The sequence below is a fragment of the Dermacentor albipictus genome, chromosome 1 (genome assembly GCF_038994185.2).
Source record: "Dermacentor albipictus isolate Rhodes 1998 colony chromosome 1, USDA_Dalb.pri_finalv2, whole genome shotgun sequence".
Classification (NCBI taxonomy): Eukaryota; Metazoa; Arthropoda; class Arachnida; order Ixodida; family Ixodidae; genus Dermacentor; species Dermacentor albipictus.
Window position 1 is genome coordinate 466,863,319 of NC_091821.1, and position 24,660 is coordinate 466,887,978.

The window sequence follows — 24,660 nt, forward strand, 5'->3', positions numbered from 1 at the left end:
CTTTCCTCTCGTTCATTACATAAAGAGCGTCTTGAATCCGACAACATTGATGCCTTAGGTAGCATGTGGGAGTGTATTGACCAGTTGCCCTCACCCAAAAAGATCATATACTTGGGACGCCTGAGGCAGAAAGGATGTTCATCCACCGCCAAGGTTTGTGAATGGTGGCGCTGGCTAAGACTGCCAGGGTTAGTTATGGTAGTGACATATAAATACCCAGAAAGTGAATGGGAAAACACCGCCGTGGTAGCTCAATTGGTAAGAATTGGTAAAACATAAAATCGTTACATTAATTTGCCACTTCTTGCACGTGGCGATCACGTCCATCTCGATCGCCTCGCACTTCATACGAGAACGGGACTCGGAACGATCAAAAAAAGAAAAATAAGCAACACAAGGGAGGAAACACAAAAAGGTAAGAAAACGAACGAAACGATCTCCAGCAACAATAAATTGGAGGCGCCGTCCGCGTAAAGCGGCAGCAGCTACAACTGTAGTGTACGGCCCACTCCAGTGAGAAAGAGAGAGGGAGAGAGACGAAACAGATTTCGCTTTTCGACAAAGGACAGCGTCGTCAGGCCCACGCAAATCGGGAGCCTCGCTAATGCGTCCGCGCCGCCTCTCCGCTGCTGCTGCTGCTGCGCGCGTGAGTGTGCATGCGCGTACGGACTGCAACTATACTACACGTCGCCTCCTCTCCCGCGAGCCGCCTTTCTCTGTACACCACATTTTCTAATTTGTGTCCCGCTCTCGCTTGGCCCGCGTGTGTGTGCATGCGAACGCACTTTACTCGTTCGAGGGTCGCCGTGCGCGCTGCTTGAGTGGGCGAGCACGCGGCGAGAAATAAATGAGATTCCGAGAGACGGCCAGACATTAACGTCCTCCCGAGCGAGAATGTGTTCTCGTTTTTCTTTCGTTTTTCTTATATTTCTTTTTTTTCGTTGAGTCCTTCCATGTTTGCTTCTCTTCTCGATTACCTTCGATGTGTGTTCTTTTTTGTCATTCGCTTTTCGAATTGGATCGTTTTGAAAGAAAGGAGCGGCGAGAGGAAAGCTTCGAGCATATTTCTTTTCGTCGTCGGCAATTAGGAACTAAAGAATGCGGCGAAGCCATTCGTCAAAAAAGAAAAAAAAAGCGCCGGAGTAAGCTGTGTGGAAGAAGAAAGAGGAAGGAGAAATAATTTGTTTTAGAACGCTTTGTCTAGTATCTTTCAGCGCTGCCATCTGATCTGTTTCTCGGCCCGTCCTCTTTAAAGCACGAATGAAAAGCTTTGTTTCTTTTCTTCGCTTTACCAACTATGCGAATCAAGTGCGCATGTGCGTTTATCAAATGTTATCGTTTCAGCCTGTTCGTCTACCCCAGAGATCTTAAGTATATCGATCGCGAAACTTCAGATTGAGTACCATAGCGTAAGAAATACCAGATCTCCGATCCAGGTGATGAGATTTAAAGAAACTGAAATTGTCGCTGTAAAAGGAACTATATGCTATACCTGCGTCGTTTCTTTTTCTTCCGATCTGCAAGTCTCAAGTTCAACTTTGCTGGAAAGAGATCACCGAGCCCAAGTTTTCCTTTATTTAGCTGCGCTCAGTGAAAGTTATTTCCTCGAAATTTAGATTCACGACGTCTTCCTTTCACTTGATAGCTTTTAGAGCAAAAAAATGCACGACAGGAGACAGGACACAGCTATTTTCTGGTGGCGTTAAGTTTTCGGATCCTACCGTGTGGAACTACAGCCATAGAATCATCGGCTGTAACAACCCTGGATATGATATTATCTTGTCAACCGTTTGGCGGAGACCTTACAGATGCTTCGGATAATAAAAATCTAGAAAAGAGAGAAATAATTAGTAAGAAGTCTACCACACCTTTATAACTACACAAAAAATAAACGTGGCCCTATTTGAAACATCTAGCGAAATGTCTCAAACAGACAGAATATGTATATTACACACAGCTCTTCAACCGTTGCACCAGTAATTTACTATACTGATACTCCAGCAAAATACCTCAAACAGGGTAACGTTTTAACGTCAACTGCAAACAAATACATTAAAGATGTTTCCCTTATGCGGTCTTACGTGTAGTAGCTTATGTAAGTGCAATAACCGCTTGCGCGCAAATTGTGATGTGGAATATGTTAACACTACACCTAGCTTTTATAGCTTCCTATGCATTTTATTTTCCTAAGGAGAGCATCCATAAAGCAGTTTACACATTTCATAATATACATGAACGGCTGCCTATAGAACCACTACGTACATATAGAAAATTAGACATACATACCAAGATGACATCCCATCACGCTTCAAGAAGAAAAAAAAAACAACTTCGAATGTGGTGCACTGATTATGGCGGATCCGTAATACGCATGCTGTTCTGCATCTTCATGGATCATATATACAGTTTTTTACCATGCTGTTAGACCACAGGCGCTTGTGGGCCCTCACATAACGAGCTCCACTATTCTTTACTAGCAGTTCTGCGTGACTATTCTGTAATGAAGGAGAAGTGGATTAATCGAGGAGCTCGATTTTTTATTAATCATATGACGAGAAGTCAACAAACAAGGATGCCAAGGACAACATAGCGGAAATTATTTGTACTTACTAATTAAATTAAAGAAATGGTAAATTAATAGTAATGAAATTGGATGAAAAAACAACTTGCCGCAGGTGGGGAACGATCCCACGTCTTCGTACTACGCGTTCGATGCTCTAACCAATTGAGCTACCGCGGCGCCGCTCCTACATCCACTTTCTTGGGTATTTCTGTTTGACTACTACAACTATCCTTGGGAATGTTAACCAGCGCCACCAATCACTAACTTTGGCGGTGGATGCGGAACATCCTTTCTGCCGCAGGAGTCACGAGTACGCGATATTTTTGGGTGAAGGCAACTGGTCAATAAACCCGCACATGCAACCTGAATGCAAAAATGTTGCCGGATTCGAAATCCTCGTTATGTAATGAACCAGTAGCCTTCACTCAAAAAGATCACGTACTCGTGAAGCCTGCGGCCAGAAAAGATGTTCCACATACATCGCCAAAGTTAGTGAGAGGTTGCGCTGGTGAACACTCCCAAGGTTGGTTATAGTAGTAAAATATAAATACCCAAGAAAGTGGATGGGGAAACGGCGTCGCGGTAGCTCAATTGGTTAGGGCATCGAACGCGTAATGCGAAGACGTGGGATTGTTTCCCACCTGCGGCAAGTTGTTTTTTCATCCACTTTCATTACCATTAATTTAGCATTTCTTTAATTCGGTTAGTAAGTACAACTAATTTCCCCTATGTTGTCCTTGGTGTCATCGTTTGTTGGCTTCTCATGATATTCTGTAATGAGTAGTTTTAAAAAGATATAATGAGAATGTGGAACGTGAGCCCCTAAACCTTTCATGTTTTCTAAACGCTTATCTCCGGCAACGGACTCTGCGACGAAGCTGCTAGGAAAGCACACAGAGGAGTAAACCTAGTTTCTGTCCGTTTATGGAGGACTGACGGAGCCCAACACTTGAGCAAACTAGCCCACCGCATGTCATTGGAGAAGCGGCACTCATTTGAATTCACCCGGCATAGATTGCACTCTCTCGAACCATCTATGCAACTGCGTCTGTTAGCTGGGCTTCCGCGAATAGAGGGAACAATGCTGTGCCACTGCGCCTGGGCGTTGCATTCCCCAATGCATATATACGTTTGATTGGAATGACCGATAGCACCGCGTGCAATGTCTGCGGTGTCGATGAGACTATAGAATATCTACGGTGCTCAACCCTTCGATTGAAAATGAAAGACATGGCCGCGCTGCAAACCTCTAGATCAGGTGGATAGAAAACCATTCACCTTGGACTGTATAGGTCTAGGGACCGTGTCCTGGCATATCGCAGCTATACAAAAGGCCACAAAAGCGCTGCTGCGATTTTTGAAGGCGGGATTGAGTGACCGTCTACGATTCGGACTGAGACCCTCTGTGATATACAGCAGAAAACTGTTACTATATGACGGTGATATCCACAGCAAACTTTCTCATCTTCTCTTAATTTCCCTCCCCTGTTCCGTTCCCCCATTGCAGAGTAGCTAACCGGGCTCAGTCCTGGTTGATCTCCTTGCCTTTCATTTATCCTTCTCTCTCTCTAAACGAATGACCAACAAGCACAATACTAAGACGAGCGCTAATGACATTCGAAACTTTTTTTATAAGCCAACAATGATTGTCGCCTTCATTATTTATTACCACTTTAATGTTGAGCCTGTGTAGATCAGTCTTTGTACCCTGGTTGTTTGTGCCATTCAGCTACCTGACATCATCGTACCTGCCAACATCTTAACTTTAAAATTCCGTAAAATCCCGCAGTCCCAACACCGAAATAAAGGGTGGAGAGGGGGCGGTAGTTGAAAGGAGTTTCCTGCTTTTATTTTTTAAGTTTGCTTTGGACACACGTTTTTGAGTGATCCGTACGCAATTTAATAACGACCATTTTCCTTTAGACGCAGAACACAAGCGGCGGGAAAGTTGCAACAGCCGAGACTGACAAGCAATGTATGATTTGCAGGTTATAGTGAATTCTTCAGGGAACTAGCTCTCACTGATTTCGCCTGCTTCAGGAACTCGTATTCATAAACTTGTTCGAAGCAAGTACCCCCTGGAGTCCTTTCATCATCAGGAAGCTGTCATCGGAAAGTTCGGAAGCCGATGAGTAAAACTTTGTCGGGAACAGAATTTATTTTTCGTAAATCTTGATACAACATTCCTAATATGGTAGAAAGAGCCCAAATTCGTAAATTAAAAAAAAAAAAGATTGGAAGTGCTGGAAGTTAGGCATCATGAATATTTATAACCCGCCTTTATTTTTCCTTAAAACGTTTTCTGTATTTTTCTTTTCTGCGGCATTTCTTTTCCTTTATGCCACGTTGTATTACAGACCGATGGGCATGACGCGAGTAAGGGATGAGTTATCTGCCAAAAGCAAATTTTTGCCTTTTACTTTTATATTACGTATCAACGTGAAAAGCAGTAGCCGGTGCCACTTATATACATATAAGGGCAAATATCTAAAAATAGCGCATTAGTGAATACTCTGCGATCTACTGCGACCGCATTCTTTCCCCACAACACACCCCTTCGAGGTATGATGGTACACGCTTTGTTTACTTGTATGGTTGTGCGAGTCAGTGCAGATGAAAACAACAAATTTTGCACACATAAATATCGCACTGCACTCTTTCTTATCTTGCAATGCTGGAAACTGATAAAGAGTTGGCGACCGAAATTGTGCTAGTAAGCCTTGTTATCGAGGTGACATATATGCCATGATAGACAGAGACTGTCTTATAATACTCTTGCGTCTGTCTGAATGACGAAGAACACCGATGGGAAATGGGCTCTCACAACCAATCCATGCTTCCGGCTTTTCACTGCACTTCCGGCCATCCCCTGCAAAGTAGAAAGAGCCCGGGTTCAAAGGGAAGGGTTCTTGAGCGATTAGTTTAGGATATAAATTTGGGGAGAATTTGCGAGACATGGCGCAGGACGCGTCGAAGTATAAAGGGCCAACAGCGTTCCTGGCACTGAGCTGAGATTACGAGCTTGGCTGTGTGCCAGAAGCACTGTACACATACATACACGTCGCATACATACAGTACACGTTGATGCATTCGGCGCCGAGTTGCGCCAAATCTCGTGCTCGCATTCGCCAAAGTATTCACTCGAGAATACCGCCCCCCGAAGCATGGTCCGGTAGACATACATATTAGACCGCAAACGCATGGCCTAATTACCTAGTCGAAGGCTTTTGTACACTTTATGTATCAGTGCTGTAATAGTATACGCTACGTACAACGTCAGCCTCGGTGAAACTGGACTGTTGAAACGTGGCAGGAAAAGGTACTTGGTCACGTATAATTTCAACATTCCAGAAGACAGACGGACGGTTGTAAAGAGAGATAATGCGAACATTTTACAGTAACACTGCAGCATGAACGAAGGAACGCGTCGTTCCCGGGGTGTGCAACGCGAGATCTTGTCGATGTGGCTGCAACGCGAAGTGGGAGCACATCAGGCGGCATCCTAAGTGACCAGCTAGTAACTTCGCGCCATTTCCATGCCACATGCAGAGTGGAGCATAGCGCGGCTGCAATAAAGAAGGGTGCGAAACAAAGTTAGCGCTCGCACAAGCACATCTTGTACACGCATTCCCGCGGCTCCCCGCCAGGAGCGTCGGTGCACGCGCTAACGCGTTAGCGCGTTAAGCGGGATGACGTATCACGGTCATTTTTTTTTTTTTCGCCGTCATGCCCCCTTACCCTGTGCTGTCGGGAATCGGGGAGAGCCGGTGCCGCATAACAAGCGGGCGGCTCGTCCCCACGTTTCCTCGCTCCACTTGCGGTGGAGAGCAAATAGCCGCGGCAGTCGCTGAGCGATGCATCGCGCGGGGACGATCGGGCTGCCCATCGCGCAGCGTCATGACAGCGTTCTCCGCAGTCGCAGTCCCACCCCCCCCTCCTCCCCGCTTCCCCAACGAGCGGCACGGGAAACAAATGCCGCGACACGAAGCTACAGCAACGAAGTTGATGCGAGAGCAGGGAAGAAAGGGATGCGAAGAATCGAGTGCAGGGGGAGAGGGAGGAAACCGGGGATGCTGGAAAGGGGCGTCGGGAAGCGCAGGCGGTAGCGTTGCGAGGGAAGAGAGGGCAAATGTGTTGGGCTACAAGGGCAAGAAATGGGCCGACACAGGGAAGCGAGGAAGAGAGCTGCATGGGGAAGTCGTCCGAGGCTACATGCGTGGTAGGCGTTTGGCGCACCTTCAGGAAGACGGAATGAGCTCGTTTTTCCTCCTCGTTTGGCTCATTAGCCGCGGACAGACCGGACTATGCGAGGGGACGCGGCGGGCGGACCGACGCGGGTGCCGTTTGCTACGTGGCCGCAGGCCCACATCCTAAGTGGATTTGCGGAATCCGGTGCGAGTGCCTTTGCATCCCCGTTTCGTGCGTGCCCGCGTACTTAGACGCGCACTATGCGCACGTTCCCGCATCGCCTGTGCCCTCGCCCAACCAGGGGCTTGCTCTTTCCTCGTGTGCCGGACGTGTCCGCGGTCTCGCTGTACTGTCATTACGCGCTTGACGGGGCGTCGTTATATAGGCTGGAACGGCGAGAGAAAGCACGGCAACGTGGTCGTGGCAGTTGCGTTCGTGGTGCTACGTTGAGGTGTAAAATGAGAAGAAAACAAGTCGGCAAAGGGAGTTTAAAAGTTGCAAATGTGTACATAAGCTTTGGACAGTAGGTAAACAGCGTGAGGGGTTGACGTTCGGCTAGCTGGCGTTTCATATCTGGACGGGGTGAACAAAGCGTAACATGAGGGCTAGTGAAAGAACGACCACACAAGCGCTGACTAACAGCGTTGTATTTATTGTAACAAGGTGGCAATAAAGACAACGTTGTTATTGCTTGCGTTGTAGTTCTTTCAATTGTCCTCGTCTCACGCGCTGTTTGCCCCGTCCAGATAGGTAAACAGTGTTGTTTTCACATAAAAAAAAGCAGTAAGAAAATAAGATACGAAACGGTAGGCATGTGATATGAAAGGACCATATTAGCGCATTACATATATAGGGTGCTATATATGATGCGGAATAATTCTAGAGACTTACGTAATATGGGCCGTTAACAAATAGCTGTGGCTGAGAGGGTACCTGAGAGATTAGCTGGGTCGTCCTTTCTTTTTCTATTTCTGGAGGAAAACTTGAAAAACTGAGAGCTCTAATTTCGAAGTAACGTCCAGCAGACAATAAGTGAAACGCGTACGGAAACTATAAATCTCAAAGAGAACTCCCGATGTTCTTATGAGCACAATCGTTTCTTTCATGCGTTTGTCATTTCCCCAGTCCTTCCTTCCGCCTGATCTGTTCGATGACAAATTATGCGACATCAAACAAGCCATTCGTTTGTTTGGTATCGCGAGCATATAGACGAAAATATATTATGTGATGGGGTTGTTACTGTGCCAAATTCAATTCAAGTAAAATAAAAGAAAGTAAGCATGCACTGGAGAATAACAGAACGTCACTCATCCGCCTTACACGCGACAGTGCAGCACTGAACGCCGGGCGCGTGTTTAGAATATACAATCGGGATTGTGCCAATTTCGCTTTCAGAATTAGGAGATGTAAAAATCAATCAATCAATCAAATGTTTATTATGTTGCCCAGGAAAAACTATGGAGCCTTCGTACTGCTGCACTTCAAAAGTAATATTTGAGACAAAATGTACATAGAAGACAAATGTGGTAGACAAAAGAATGGGAGATAAAGAAACAGAAAGGGAAAACCAAATGAGGATGCGTGCGCAAAAGGTAGTTAATCAGAAAACATGGTTATCTACATTTATGCAAAACACAAGAAATGAACTCTGAAATACGTCTTTGCAGGCGGAACCTTTATCGTATGTGTTTTGGAGTCGAGCTTTAGGAGAGTCTCTAATGCGACAAGGCCGTGCAGAGAACGCAGAATGCTGCCTGGTATTCTTATGGGGCACGGAAAATTGCACATGACTAAGAAGTTTTGGGCAACGTAAAATGCCATGAACCAGCTTATAGAGGAACAAAATGTCTGATTCAATACGCCTTGATTTTAGAAGTTTGAGCTGAGGTATATTCGAGAGGGCTCGACTACAGTTGCTCCTGAATGGCAGTAGCCATGCTTGAATATAGATATCAGTATGCGTTCAATTAGGTCAGAATTAGATTTGCACGTTCGTTCACAAAACTACAGAGGCATACTGTAGTAGTGGAAGGTGTACAGTAAGTACAATTTCAAGAAGGCAACAGGGGATTGGAAGCCATGCGATCGATACACGACAAACGATGCCAAGAGCGCAAAGGGCACGTTGTTTCGCATATTTAGCGTGTAAAGAGTAGTTTAGTGTTTTCTCAAAAATACACACCAAGATCTCTGCTTTCATCGACCCTACATGGGCAGTGGAGCATCCCGAAGGGTGTACGGAAATTGCATACGGTGTGTCTACTGCCTGTAACTTAATTGGGGCTTGCCTCGTCGCGCTAGAGCGCAACTACTCATGCTGACGTTCGGCTGCGTAAACGTGCGCGAACGTTTACACGGACAAGGACGTGTGGCCAGTCCATCGTGTACGTCTTGCGGCAGCTGCGAGACACTTCAGCACCTGATATTGGAGTGTCCCGCTTTCAGTGCGCAGCGCATGTCGCTAGTGAGAGAGTATACCATCTCCTTGGCCTGCGGTGTACGACTCCTGACGAATGTTTGTACCCCAGTTGTTGTGCGTCTCGACGTGATCAGGCTTATCGCACTCTACTTACTTTTCTGGAATTAACTAACTTAAGTTCACGTTTGTAGCGTCTGTGCTATTTCTTCCATTTACCATTCTGTAATTGCGTGACCTTCAGTGACCGGTCCTACTTTGTGTGATCGGTACTGTGTGCTCTACTTTATTCTTTTAGATTTGCCCTGTTGCTGTTTCTTTCCTATTTCCTCCCCTGCTTCCTATCTTCCGTTTCTGTGCTGGTGTCACCTCCCTTCTGAAGAGTAGGCAGGCGTTGTGCCCCTTCCGGTGGCCACTTGCCAGCCTGCTCCTTGCTTTCCCTTTCCCGTTAAATGCATATATGTTTTCAAACAAATAATAATAATAATAATAATAATAATAATAATAATAATAATAATAATAGCATGCATGATTTTAGATTTTGTAAGCATTTAAGAGTAGCTTATTGTTTCTGCACCAGTTTGAGAATGAAAAAATGGCTGTGGCTTAGGTAAGGTTAAGCCCAGGATGCGAAGCATACTAGCCTTTATTTTAGTTGTTGAACCACTGTTTAGCCTGGTGAACTGCTGTTGCTTGGCTATATTTGGTTCGGCTAGACGAAGAAACAACTCATGCATTACTGCTTCGCCTTCAAGAGTGGAACGCGACAGCGTTCCCGTCGACCCGCCAAGGGGTGTAAGACAATGGGCTACAGGGCAGCGACTACGCGCCCCGCATTGGACGCGGTGAGCGTCGAGCAAAGCAGCGTTCGGCGCGGCAACGAAATGTGCGCCTGAGCAAGAGACGCACGCCTTAGAAACAGCTCGTTTCTAAGGCAACACCGCATTCACTAGAGGCGCTTTTGTACCGCTATGAAGCATCGTACTCGTGGCTCAGTGGTAGCGTCTCCGTCCCACACTCCGGAGACCCTGGTTCGATTCCCACCCAGCCCGTCTTGCAAGAGTTGAGCCAAAGCCACTTCTCCTCTGTCGTGACGTCACGGTGTCACGTGGTTTCATGGCGACACCGCCGCGCCTGAGGAGCTGGGTTGAGCTCTCGTAATATGCTTCGCATAAAAGAAATGTTTTTTCGGAGGTCAATGCAGTCGCGAACACTGTTGACAGTCTTAAATAGCTTTAGGTCGTCAGCATATAGAAGGAATGAAGAGTGTCAAATTGCTGACGAAACGTCCTTAACTAACACTATGAAGAGAACAGGGCAAAGAACAGGTCCTTGTAAACTCCGCTAGTGGCCTCATAGCTGAAAGAACTCTGTCCATTAATGCCAACGAGGAACTATCTATTGCTTAGGTAATTTGATACCAGTTTAGTGAAAGAAGGCAAGGTTCATTTCAGTAAGCTTTGTGATGAGGAGCTCATGGCAAACTACATCAAATGCTTTACTTAGGTAAAAGTAAAGAGCGTCTATTCGGCCCCTATATTTATGTACCACACTGGAAGCATGGGTACATGGATGCGACCGTGTTCTTTGTTTTGGAGCGCCCTGACACAAAACCATGCTGCCCATATATTAAGATGCTTTCAAATCAAATCAAACCATAGTTTATTTCAAATACATTTTTTGACATATCTTGCTTGCTGGTCAATCTAAGCACATCGTACTTTTTAGAAGACCAAGCAGCAGGTGGTACAGCTTTCAATAGAGATATGAAACATACAATTCTCGTTCAAAGTTATACAACTTCAAAGTAAAATATTCTAACACACAAAGAATAAATACTACTTTTTCCAGTCACGTAAGAATCCCAATAAAAAATCATATATTACAATAAACAGTTGAATACCACTTCCTCACATTTTTCATCATTTTGCCTTTTGAATTGATATCATACAGTGTTGCATCAAGTTTATTAAAATATCAGGGACATATTACTTTCTTGTTTTCTTTCCATAGTTTGTTAACACCCTTGGCTTAAAATACCTTTCTGTTTTTTGTAACGCAACATCTTTTTTTACCAATAGTTTAAAAGAATTTTAATAATAATAGCGAGTTACAACCACATACTTAAACAGCTCCTGTACTGGAAGTATTCCTAGAATATTATACTTTTCTTTACTGTCTGATTGTTCTAGTCCGGCTCCATAAGTTATGCTATTGACGATTCGTTTGACTACGCGATCAATCGCTTGCTTTTTATACTCAGAACATGTACCATATAATGGGCCAAGAGGGCCAAGCGCTAACAGAAAGCAGGGGATTCAATACAGATTCAAACATTTTTGACGCAGCGCAGATTGTAGATAGGCCGGTAGTCAATAACTGCACTTCTAGCACCCGACTTGTGTACGAGCACTGTACCAAGCTCCAGGAAACGTAACAGAGCTTAGGAAACTGTTGAAGATGCTTGTGGGAACAGGGACAGGTACTATTCCGTACGTCTTAAGCAGTGCGGGAGGGGTATACCATCAGCGCGACAAGAAAGGGAAGGTTTGATGCGCTTCATGCACTTGAAATCAAGTTACTCATTGAGTGATAGCGTACGCACGGTATCAGACTGAGAAGGAAGGTTACTTGATGTAGAAGCACCTTTTACATCAAGTAAAGAACACAAATGTTACGCGAAGCCATCAGCAGATGTTCGTGATAAGATCGCCATTTTCCTCAACATGACATACATCTTCGGCACTTTTCTCAAAAGTGTGAGACCGCACGTTGCTCCAGGAGTATATTGAATTACGTGCGATGCTGGCTTCAGCACGTTCAATGTGAGTGTAGTGATCATTGTTATAATAAAATTTACAAGGACTACCACAGAGCTTAATTCAAGTTTCCACTTATCTAGCCCTGTAGTCCATGCTCTCTGTGGGCACAGTCTTTCAGTTTTATTGTCGTTTTTAGTACTTAGAATACCAACGAGGGATCTTTGAACTTTTGAGCATTTTGTAAGTATGAATATGTGCATGCAGTCTTCAATGACTTTCGTAAACAAGTTAACCCGTTCGCCAACATCAGCTGTCCCATCTACGAATGAGCAGCCAGCGTTTTCAAGGCAATGGTACAAGCCAACGTATAGTCTCCAAAGGAAAAGTTGAAGCTGCACTTCGTGTTCTTATCGGAACGTATGCTGCGTTTCTGGGCTACCAGAATTGAAGAAACAATTAGAGGAGGGTGGAACTTCATTGGCGCTACAAGATGAACGTTGCTACGCGTGACAGAAACATAAGCAAGATTCGTAAGACAGATATATAGGGGGTTTCACGTAGCTTGAGCCAAACTAAAAATATGCAAATGACACGGGGCTGGACAGAACCAAGGTAACGTTGTTTGCCGTCGCTTGGAGATACTCGGATTATTTTTTGCACTCCTCCTAACTACATAATTAGTCTTCCTCAATTAATCAATTCCTCAATTATTATATTTAGATGGGCTCAATCAGAAAATTGTAGAGCAACATAAAAAACTCCCCATCATACAGCTTTCTGTTTCTCAATACGTGCAACATAAGTGCTTTTCCGAGCGTGAAAGAAGCCCTCGAATACACGCAAAGCGCCTCGAGCGGTCAGTCGCGCGGCAATAATAATAATAATAATAATAATAATAATAATAATAATAATAATAATAATAATAATAATAATAATAATAATAATAATAATAATGTATGACTTGTGTGTATATATATATATATATATATATATATATATATATATATATATATATATATATATATATATATATATATATATATATATATCCGCCTGAACATCTCGCGACGCAAAAGTTTTGGTCGGTGCGCAATCAGTAACCGACGTATGCAGCTGCACAAATTTCGTAGATGAGCTTATCTTAAACTGTATTTCACAAGCCCTGCCTCCAGTGACTTTGCTACTGACTACAGGAGCACTGGAGTCAGTTGTTGCTGGTTGATGTAAAAGCCCACAGAGAGAGCAGCGCATGCAGGCGAAAGCGGGGGGAAGGGCTCAAATGTTGAACCGCTTGCGTGGCCGATCTCGCGCCTTTGTTCTCATCCGGGCTGCGCTGTATAGACGCATTGTATACACACTGTTTCATAAAAGAGACATCATCGTTTCGTATATATATATATATATATATATATATATATATATATATATATATATATATATATATATATATATATATATATTTACAGGATCCGGCAGTGAAAGAGGTCCAAGAAGAGAAGCACGTAGAAACCGTCACTATTTTCACAGCAGACAGCTTCACGCTCAAGAGGTGGCTCATGAAAGTCTGCTGTGCCAAAAAATCTCAGTCGAACAAGGTTGTTGACCGTCGCGCGCAGTGCCTCAGGAAAATACATGCAGCAGCACGACAAACCCTGCTTTCCTGTTTTTGCTTGTGCCACATCAATCCATTGATCGCGATGAAATCATTCATGGAAGAATTGGAGAGGAAGAATTCCCCGTAGAATGCACTATACTGGTAATGAAATCAACTTCAGCGCTTGTCGAACGGGTGTCGCAGGGCTGCAGTTGAACTCTCGAGGGGGGCCCGAGCCCCTCCTTAAGTAATGGAGGGGGGGGGGGGTATCGCCCCCGCCCCCTGACTTTGAGCACTGTTCACATCGAACTACACTGGGGCTGCTGCGTTTGCAGCCTATCGATCGGATGAAATCAGGAGGCAATTATTCCTGACAGAGGCACACAGGCGGTATCAAGCACCAGTGACGTTCAGCACCACCATTTCGCATCCCATTGGGACCACAGTGGACCTATCTGCCTTTATTTGTTGTGTGTTTGTTCTCACTCAGGTGGAACAAAGGAAAGGAACAACGGAATAAAAAAGAAGTGGTACAACAACTACGACAAAGGCGACATTTCTTCCTTTATTTCGAAGCAAAGATTAGTGGATTACTGCCCAAAATAAACCGCGCAAGGAAGTTGTCTGTGTGTGTGAGGTATATATGTGAGTAAAGTTTATTTTATACCCGCTGATAATGACGCTTCAATTCAAATCGAGGCTCCGACGTCGGCTGTGTGGTTGGCTGTGTTTTTATTACTGACCACCCCACCGCACGTTGCTGCCTTCGTTGCCTGTCACCACCGCCGCGCGAGAATGACCGCCGAACTGCACTCTTAGCAGTTTCGATGTAAAACGCGCACGGTTCCCATCTATAGTCGGATACAACTTTAGAAAAAAGGGGAGGCCCCGCCCAGATGACCGAAGCGGCGAAGTCACCGGCCGCCCGGCGTATGACGTCGGTCCAGAGTGCGCACCCATTGGTGGATGCTCATGTGCATCCACCTCGGAGGAGTAAACGCCCCCTTTTTTCTAAAGTTGTATCCGACTATACATATATAAAGCAACGTCGTCTTGGTATGCGCGTTCAACACATATATTATTAATTATAGTATTCACAATACAGTTTTACTTTCTTTTTATGCGTTGCATGAACGGGCTCTGATTTGCGATGAGTGTTACTTGGGCCACCCAGCTCAACATGGACCCATTATTCCATGCCACCAGAGCTTTATTGACATAACATCGGGCCTGCGATCCGACCCTTTGCGGCCAAGGAATGGAGTCGCGTGCCATGTTACTGCTGCGCGCTGTATACAAACTTTTCGCGTCATTCGTCTGTTACATCGGCTAACCAAACCTCAGAATCGAATGCTCCCATCAGCGCTCTCGCGATCAGCTGCTGTAACTACGATGATGTTCGCAGAGAAGGCGCCGCGAATCAAATACTGCACTGCCAGAGAGCATGTTTCCTTAATTCTCGGTGCTCTTCAAACGCGATCGACATGAGCCGTTAACCATTCGCTCAAGCGTATACACTCTTGTTCGCTTGTCATACATGCGCCAAGCTCTATCATCGCAACTATGGTGGCGTCTTGCCAAGTTGCTGGCGCACTCATCAATATATCAGTAAGGGTGTCAGTAACTAGATTTAAAAAAAAAAAGGGGGGGGGGGGGTGTCATCGCTTATTCTATGCCCTTCAGTGTGTGGTGTCTTCAAGTGTTCGCCCCATGCAAAGAAAAAATGAAACCGTTGTGCGTACATGCTGCATGTTTATTCATGGACTTCGCGAAAATTGTCTGCAGTGTAGAGTATAGCAGGCCAGAGCAAGTTGCAGCTCACGACGACCTCTCTGCCTTTCCGAATATCTCTTTCTTCACGACAATTGCCTCGGAAGATGTGCTATATGCGCGCGCTCATACAGTAAAAAGAAAGGCGCGTCCTGCAAGCGCTGCGCTCAACTATATAGTTGCTAGCTGCCCGTAGTTGCCACCAACAGATCTTGTTAGCAGTGATCCAAAAAACGAAAGCCGCAAAATGTAGCTGCCCTAACGAAGACAAATATGCACCCGAACTGATAACGGCTCGAAAGCAAAACCGTTAATGATGATCTCTCTTTTGTCACAGCCAAAGACGATAGGTACAGAGCGATGAAAAGCTGCACGATTTTGCTTTTTGAAGTATGAAAAAAAAATTATGAGAAAGGAGCCCACTCAAATAAAGACGGGCCAAGAGGCAGAGATGGCACAAATAACTGACCATGCCTTTGTCTGCCTTTTCCAGTATGCACTGTGTTTAGTTCGTAAGATCCAACAACAAGCCCTATAGACCCTACGTACTGCGGGATTTACATCGTTGCAGCAAGAACGTATCCCGGCGAAGCAGAAACCCTTCAGTGCCTCAGTGTCAGCGGAGCGCCCCGCTTGCTTCGGTTCCTTCTTCGCTTTGTCATACATTAACCGTGCGAAGTATAAGCCCGCGTGCGGCAAAAAACGCGCTAATTCTTTAGTGACATTGTGGCAGACCATAGGGAAGAATGCAGTATAAGGACGCCTCTTCCACTTCGATCAATAAGTCGCACGTACGCAGGGTTTCCTTGACGTTTCTTGTTGAGAACGCTTATTCATCCGTAAGGATTGAGAGCCTTTCCTAACGCTTCACACGTGTGATACTGCAGATTTGGCCGAATCGTTTGTGTGGTATAGAGTAAAAAACTAATAATACAAAAGATAAAGAGTGATTGACCAAATGCGAGAGTTCATTTTTGCGAAAGGAAACAAGATCACTTAGAAATGTGTTGTCATACAAAGCTACATGCTATACATATGCAACTCTTACCGTTACGAATTAACAAGCGGCAGTATCGCCGACACGAAAAATAACAGTCATGCCTTGCACGTAGCAAACAAAAGCAGCGTCAGCATCGCGTCAGTAAATGTCTTAATGCAATAGGGCAGATTGAAGCACGACAAATAATCACAGGAGAGATGAAGACAACTTGAGCCAAATTAGGACAGGTCGAGTTTTGGAAGCTTAGAGTTTACCTTTATTTCGTGCATTTGTATCGTGTCTGTGTGGTATAAAGCATGGAATATCGAACACATCGAAGAACAATTCATGAAGCATTAACGACAATGATTAAAATATTGCAATGGAATCCTTAACGTCAACACGCTAAGCTGGGCAATATACGAGGGAACTTTTAGAAGGCTTTGCTTCAGCGGTAAAAAGAAAAGTGCGTACGGTTATTCTTTGAATTACCACAATAAGTTACGCATGTTGAAATATGTGCACCGTTTAACAGTATGCTACTCGCTGGGGCGCTTTCGCATTGCTGAACTTCTCGCGTAGATCGTTTAATCCCAACGGCTTGCAGTTCCGCGCTACATTAATATAATCTCTTAACCAGCGTTGGTAATAACAGCTGTAAGAAACGGCCAACGTACGTAATTACGATGACTGAATTGTCTTGATGAAATCCAAAATATTGACTATGTATGCCGACCACCATTCCTCGAAAGCTCATCCTTCTTTTTCTTTTTTCTTTTTTGTGAAACTCAGTCAGTACCAGAGGAAACTAAATATTTGCGCAATAGCGGCGTTCGGATATCGGAGATATTTCGAAACAGCGAATCAACACTCTTCTGAGAACAAGCGTCTGCAATATCAAAGAACGATGCGCATGTCACATTTCGGAACCGCGAAACTTACTCGTCACTCGGGGACACGAAAAGCCGTTTCTGGCTGACTGACAGCCACCGCATGTCCGCCTTATGGACACGTGCGTTCCGTCGAGCCTCATCCGGAGTACGGGGCTATTTGGGAACGCGTGACTCCTCGTCATAAACGGCGTTTCGGTTACCGTGAGCCCGCCGCTGTTGCTTGGTGCGCGGATTAGGTCGCGACGGTGTCGCCGGGCGCTCTGGCGGCCGCTCGTTCGCGACGGGGCGGTGCGTCCACGGGAGACGCCCCGGGAGGCCGACTCTTCCTCACTCCGCCGCCAATGGGCGACCTGGGAGGGAGGGCCGAGGCCCACGACGGTGCCTCTCCCCCTTGGCGCACATATGCACGCACACGCACGGGTAGGAAGAAGAAGAAGACGAGGTCGAACCTCGCACCGCCGCCGGCGAGACGTTGGCCCGCGCGTCGAAACACGCACGTAACCCGAGAGGCGCCGGCGGTACGCTTTCGGAGCCTCTCCCCCAGCTTGAGCGTTCCTCCGCTCACGTCGTCGTCTGCTACGACCTCGCCGTGTAGCAGACGACGGCAACGCTGGCGCGGCTTCGGCTGCGTCTACGGCTGGTAGCATTGAAAGAAGCCGGTCTCGACTCCTCTGTGTGTTGCTTGTTTGCACGAGAGGCGAAATGGGAGGCCATAAAAGCAAGGGCGAAAGCGTAAACGCCGCTGACCTGACTTGTTTACGTTTCGGCCCCAAAGTGGGATGATGGGAGCAGACGGAAGGCGGGGAGGGGTGGAGGTTTTGGAGGGGTGCAGAGAGGCGTTGAGTGGAAAGGGAAGTGCAGTTGAAAAGGACGTATTTGCTGCAGGTTGTGTAGTTGATACGCGGACGCACGGTCAACAATCGTAACGAGTTTCGTAACGGAGCAATGCAGACGTCGCCCGTTGTAGTGTAGGGGGTTGAATGATAGACCGAAAAGTAGGTGGGTAGATAAATAGGAGCCGCTGTCACCCGCTTTCACACATGCTGCTTAACCTGAGTGCTAGAAGCCTTCGGGATGAGCTACTTGATGAGGCCAAATAGAAACAATGTTCAGTAAATTTTCTCGCTGTCGCCGTGAATCATTTGCACCGGTATATCGAGAAGCAATGCTTCTAAAGAAACGCATGTTTCGGGAGATCCTTGCACTGATGCTGGGCCCCGTACAACAGGGTTGCAGAGAATACAAGACTTGTTCTAGAACGTCTATTTGAGTCAAAAAGTATGTTTGGTTAATTTCTTTTACAACTAAGATGCTGTTTCGTCCATAATGCGTAGCAGTGACGCGATAGCTTGGGCGATATTATGCACAGTAAATCTTGCGCTGCTTCGTGCATTATCGGCTGAAGTAAATATTCGCGTTTACGCGCAATCGCCCCCCCTCCCTCCCTCCCTACCGGAACCTATCGACAAGAGGAACAAAAGTTTATCGTCAGTGATGTATTTAGTCCGAGTTGCCTTCATTTGTGTAGGTTGCGCTCCCCGGTGATGGAGAGGGGCTTAAGCGGAGAAGCAGAGAAACACGACCGCTTTCATTTCCTCCCCTTTCCTGTCCGGCCTTTCGAGGCTTGCCACTATAGCTTCATTGAAATTCTTGCACCGTGACGCTACTCTATGAATAGGGTGCTGAACGTGGCATCCGCCAACAATTTTTACGAGCGTTCAAGTGGTCATGCACAGTATACGTTCAGGCGCAGTGCGGTGAGAGGTCTTCAAGTGTAAACTCACCCGACAGAAATGTGCATTTGAGCGACATTGTATGCTAGCTTCCCACAGGCTGCGCAGACCGAAAAACGTATGAAATGGTACAGCTGTCAACGTACGTTATGCCGAGCTACGCACCAACTTTAGTCCAACACCTTACTTCGATAATGATATGGTACATCATCAGGAGGTGCAACAAGATATCGGATACAGTGAGGAGTTAAATCAAGCTCTTTCCACAAGCTATGTTGGAATCCATTTCATAATAAAATGACACTTTTGCACTTAGTAAAGCAGTGCTAAATAGTTTGGGGCATGTTACACACTTGAAGGATGCATTTGCGGTCAAGATGATTGCCAGTATAGGATCGTTATCCACTTTTCACTAGGTGTTCAGCGTCTTTCCATTTCTTAGTGCTATGGATGATTTAATTTTCTTTTCACGTATACCGCTCGCAGTCTTGTCATTGGTTCATTGGTTATCACAATCTGATGCTAACATTTTACGTAATGAAAAGCTAGCAAGCGGTTACAAAACCAGGAAAAGATCATCATGGGGACACGGACAAAGCAACAGGAAGGATTTACGTTAAAGTATATGTACCAACTGGCCTAAGTCACACGTTGTCTTGCGCTCGGAACATTGTGCATTTCCAGTACATAAGCCATCTTCCCTCTTTGCAATAAATATTATGAAAGAAGACAAAAAATGGCGAGGTGTCTGAGGTCTAGAATCTTCGACTCGCATCGTATGGGTCAGGAGTTTGAATTGTCACCGGAAAGTGCGTTTTCTCGCTTTATACAATTCTGGAAAAGCGCACTCCGCGATTCCCCCGACGCACACCGGTAACGCCGGCGGACACACGATTCCTATAGGGATGCGAACCCACAACAGCTGTCCCCCACATATGCCGTGAGACCATTTCGACTATATAATGCAATTCAATGTAATTCTAAATGGTTGGCGAGTACTTTTACGAGGTGATCACTTAGAAGTTTTACGGAATTTATAAATCGCCTGTTGCGGATAACATAATTCTAGTCCTTGAGCTGGAATATTCAAAAAGGCGAACATTAGCAGTACGAGAAATCAAAACAGACATTCAACTAATCAACAAAAAGTCCCGAATTCATGCTTTTGATTAATTACTTTACGGCAAATATGGCAATTTACAAGTTGTAGCCGGTGAGGTTGCAAGGCGTATCAACTGTTGTTCCAATTGCTTTTGTAACAAATGGCTATTTTATGCTTTGAAGCACAAAAGTAACCGGAACGCCCATGTATTTATTCTCACACTTTAGGAAATATTATATCAAAACTGGTGTAGTCCTGGTAATTCATTTCAGTTGGATACGTCATGTAAACTCACCAGCTACAATTCGTAAGTTGCAATATGTGCCATAAAGTCATTAATTAAGAAGTTAATTAGTTATTTTTAATCTGTTTAATATGTGTTTCAATTTCATGGTCTAGTAATGGCAGTCTCTTCAAATAATGCAGCCCAAGGACAACAAATATGCTATCTTCAACAGATAGCACAATACCGCAAAGCTTGATATCGCCCCCTATATATATGCGCAGTGCGTTTGGCTGCAAAAGTGACGAAGCCGAATGGAGGTACCGACACACTCCACTCAGTCGAGTGTAGTGGAAGCTGACGATTAAAGTATCCGTGCTGTGCGAATGTTCCTGCGTAACTCAGAGTCGTCATAGATTGGTTCTGTCGGATTTTTTTTCCCTTCCATTACATCTATTGAAGCTAAGTGTTTTGACGCATTCGTGTCGCTATGAAGGGAAAGCACGTGCAGCTTGAAGTCGCCCCACTCCAAGACAGGGACAGGGCGAGCCGGCTGTGTGTCAACATATGGGCTAGGCCCTTTTCCCTCGACATCGAAAACTAATCTCAACAATACAGCCTAAATAATACTCGAACTTTGCTGCCGAACTGACCTGAACTGTATCCCCGAAAGTCTAGAACATTGTTTACTTCCTGCGAAGCAGGCAAATGGGCTAGAAATGGCGACCCGTTCAGCCTGAAGCGGGAAGGCCGGCTGCCACTATGGATGTCAGGAAATGAAGCATATATTTTCCTTTTTTTGTGTGTGACATGCAAGCCGACCTCAATAACAACCGCTACTATGGTAAAAGCCCGGTGTATCTTTTTTTATTGCCAGAAGTTAGGAGCTATCAAGTGAGTTAAACGTGTCGGTTTGTTAGCCGGTTCGGGACAGTCCTGCCTTGCGCTGCTCTAACGCTGATCACGTTAGAGGCACAACGCTCAGAGCACTGAAGATTTCACCAGGCATGCGCAGAACGATGCGCCGTATCCGAAGCAGGCGGTTATACGATATCTAACCCCTGCTATCAGCCTTTGTAGCTGGCAACAACACGGTATACCACCTGCATGCTTTTTGAAAACGCCGCGCCGACTAGGGTACAGTTCTAAAAAAGAATTTTTAAAACAAATCTGGAGTTGTAAGCTAGGAAATGGGCTGAACGTATTAATCCGACAGCACGCTCGTCATGCTAACAGCAGTTTATTGCAGCTTAGCAGACTTCGGAAAGTTTCTAGTGCGTGAGTATCCAGTACCCACGCGGAAAATTAGTTCTGTCGAAATCCGTACTTTGGAGGAAGATTCTGCAGGCAGAAAATTTTCTATCCACCCGACAGTAGCCTGAAGATATGAAGTATACGGGTTTTTTCAGAAGGAAAGCTTCGCGGTTAAAGAAAAATTCGTCCTAATTCGGGGATCGAACCTGACATCAAAGAAATCCCGGAGCTGTCGATCTATACACCATCTGGGCTAACCAGGAAGCTATATAGCAGATCGCAGTGAGAGGGCGAATCGGTCGACTACTGGAAGCATGGGGGCGCTCAATACGGCAACCATAGATACGTAGCTATATGGTTCTGAGAAGCCCGTAAGAAATTCCTTCGTCTTCCTGGCGAGTCGATGACAATGTCAATGCGATTTAGCATTCTCTTGCAACTTTATCCAGTGTGCGGTATGTATGATGTTTGCCTGCGTCTAACCTCTTTCAGGTCAACTTAGATTATTGGCTATGTGCAGCTCTTCAATAAAGCTTTTTTCACGCCAAATTTGGTCACTTGGTAGTGACACTGGGCATATTTGCCGTTCTTCAATTAAGCTCCTTTCCGCCAATTTGGGTCACTGGGTATGTGCTGCTCTTGAATGACAAAAGAAAAAAATCCATATATAATTCGTGGCGGCCCCACCAGATGGCAGTGCATGTGCACTAGGAAGCACGACAGAGGATTCTTGCTGCAGTACACGTTTCACACATGAAGCGTTTAGGAGGTGGCCGTGTGTGTCACTGCATTCCTGCAGCAGTAATACCATTAACGTCGAAAGTCATACCGAGATGTTTTCTATAACTGACATCTTTCCCTTTCTCGGACTATACTCCCACTCAGCTTATACTGACTACGATATTCAGGTTGCTGCTCATGAGAATCTAATAAAAAAAATCTGTGGAGCTTTTTTTCCCCGTTTTTCTTTCTTGTCCGTTTTTGACGAGACAAAGAAAGAGAGAGAGAGAGAGAGAATGAAACCTTTATTTGAAGCAGTGACTTGTCAGTCGAGGTGATAGGGTCCCTTATTCCAGGAACCCCCTGGCTTGGATCGCCCTCCGGGCCCGGGCGACGAGTTCGCGCTGGTCGACCAGGTCGGGCTTGGAGATCGCAGCCTCTCACGTTTCATCGAGGAGGTTTGAGTCTGCTGCTACTAGTTGTGTCGCTGTGATGCTTGCTCGGGTGTTCTTGCATTGCAGGAGCTGCACAAGGGTGTCTGGCACGTTGCAGTGTGGGCAGGTGTAGCTGTATAGCGTCACGTGGAAATGATGCAGTAAGCTTCCGTGGGTAAAGGTATTGCTCTGGAGTCGCTTGTAGCCGGTGCCTTCGTTTCTCGTTAGTTTTGGATGTGATGGAGGGTATACCCTGCGTCCAAGCCGATAGTGCTGCAGTAGCTTCGACTTGATCTGTTCCTTACATTCGCCGTCGTGTTTTAGGTTGGGGAAAATAATATTATTCGCAGATAGAGCACTCGCTTGCGGTTTGCTTCAATTTATCCAACAGCTACGTTTGACGAAGTACAATCAGCAGGCATGGTAAATACAGGGGGGGGGGGGGGGGGGTCGTAAAGTGTTCAAGCTACGTTCATGTTAGTACTTTAGACCGACAGCAGTTGTCTGCCCACTCGCCCGGACGCTTGGTGTCCTCCTGTGTCCGCCGGTGTCGTCGCCACAATTCCAAAATTCTTTTCAAGAAAATTGCGAAGAAAGAAAGGAAAATCCTTCTCAATGAGTCATGGAACGCGTACTTTTGCCAAACAGATGGGCAGGGCGTGGGTCTAGATACCGTTCAGCTACCCGGTCGCCCCCCCCCCCCCCCCCTTTTTCTTTCATTTCTAAAAAGAAAGCACTTCAAGAATTACAAGCCACTCTGAACAATCGAAAGTCCGGCAAGCAAGTGCAAGGGCAGGCACCCAAGCTGGCGGTGATTCTTGAGCTGCGTACGAACTGCAAACGTAAGAAGCAAATTTTCAAAAGAACGACCGCGCGCTACGCGGTGATTCAAAATGCCTGGAATATATTTTCACTGCCTTCGGCAGGGAAATTTGTGAGTCGGCACTCTGCCATGACTTACTTTAAACTAAAATAAAATTCTTGGGTATTACGTGCCAAAAGCACGATATGATTATGAGGCACGCCTTAGTGGGGGACTCCGGATTAATTTTGACCACCTGGGGTTCCTAATTGAAATAAAGAAGAGAAAGAAAGTAATGTATTTCTAAGGCAAAGATACATGTCATATCCAATTATAAACACAGTTTGAGTGGCCTGAGCGCATATATATGAATGTCCAGTTGCAGCAGAAGACGGATCAGCTTCGGAAACTGTGGAATTGGTTTTTGTACTAATGTCATAGTCCTAGGCGCCGACTCTGTCAGGATCCTCCTCCTGCATCCTTTGTGCTTTCTTCCTGTTGTCGCTGCTCTTGTACTCGACGTGATAGCCCCTCCAGACGCAGTATTCTCGCACTTTTCTTTTACACATGTGCCGTCCACCGTGATATCACGGTGTGTCCTAGCCTGTCGCGTTTCCTCGTTGCGGCTGATGGGGATTATTGTGCACAACAAACGTCGCACGTTCGAATTTCACTTGCCAACTAATAGGCTGCAATGGACTCGATCCCTACCAGGTCGCCGCTTCGTGAACGATACTTGCTTGCAGACCTTTCATAGCCTTCTCTCCGGCTGTTCCTGCTTTCAGAGGCCGTGGACTGGGTTGTACACTGGCGATGGGATCCTTTCTTTGCCCGGATCACATAAGTCTCGTGTGAGGGGGACCATAATGGTCAGCAACCCCCTAAGTTCTACTAGGAGTTTCTTTCCTTTATATCCGTAACTTTCTTAATTTTACGTCATCACTGCTGGCCAAGGACTCACGAACGAGTTGATATCGCTTTGTAAGATTTCGTTTCCTCTCTGTGCTTGACGAATTGCGTCGAAGTGCCCTTGTGTTGAGCTCAATCTTGGACGTAGTGCGTGCGTCTCGTGTAGAAGAACCGCCGGTCCTACTGACTCGGGGCGTCCGAACGCCAGGCCTGCTCGGGGACGTTGTCTTGGCGTTCACATTCAAGCTGGCCTCCCTCGAAGCGATTCTCTTTGCCTGACTCAGAGTGAGCGCATGCCAGGTGGACGGCGCGCTCACC

The 24,660-nt window shown here is 45.8% G+C and overlaps 1 long non-coding RNA gene across 3 annotated transcripts in view; it reads right to left on the reverse strand.

Annotated features, from left to right (window-relative positions):
- The window catches only part of LOC139054814 (uncharacterized), a 604,407-nt gene that overhangs the window by 221,115 nt on the left and 358,632 nt on the right, over window positions 1–24,660 (reverse strand). The window contains exon 3 of one of the 3 annotated variants that reach the window (XR_011511526.1): window positions 5,388–5,432. The exons of 1 other annotated variant lie outside the window; for it this stretch is intronic. This is a non-coding gene — a long non-coding RNA (uncharacterized lncRNA). Of the gene's footprint in view, window positions 1–4,696; window positions 5,433–24,660 lie in introns of those variants that run through there. One more of the 3 variants, XR_011511527.1, reaches the window with a different exon arrangement.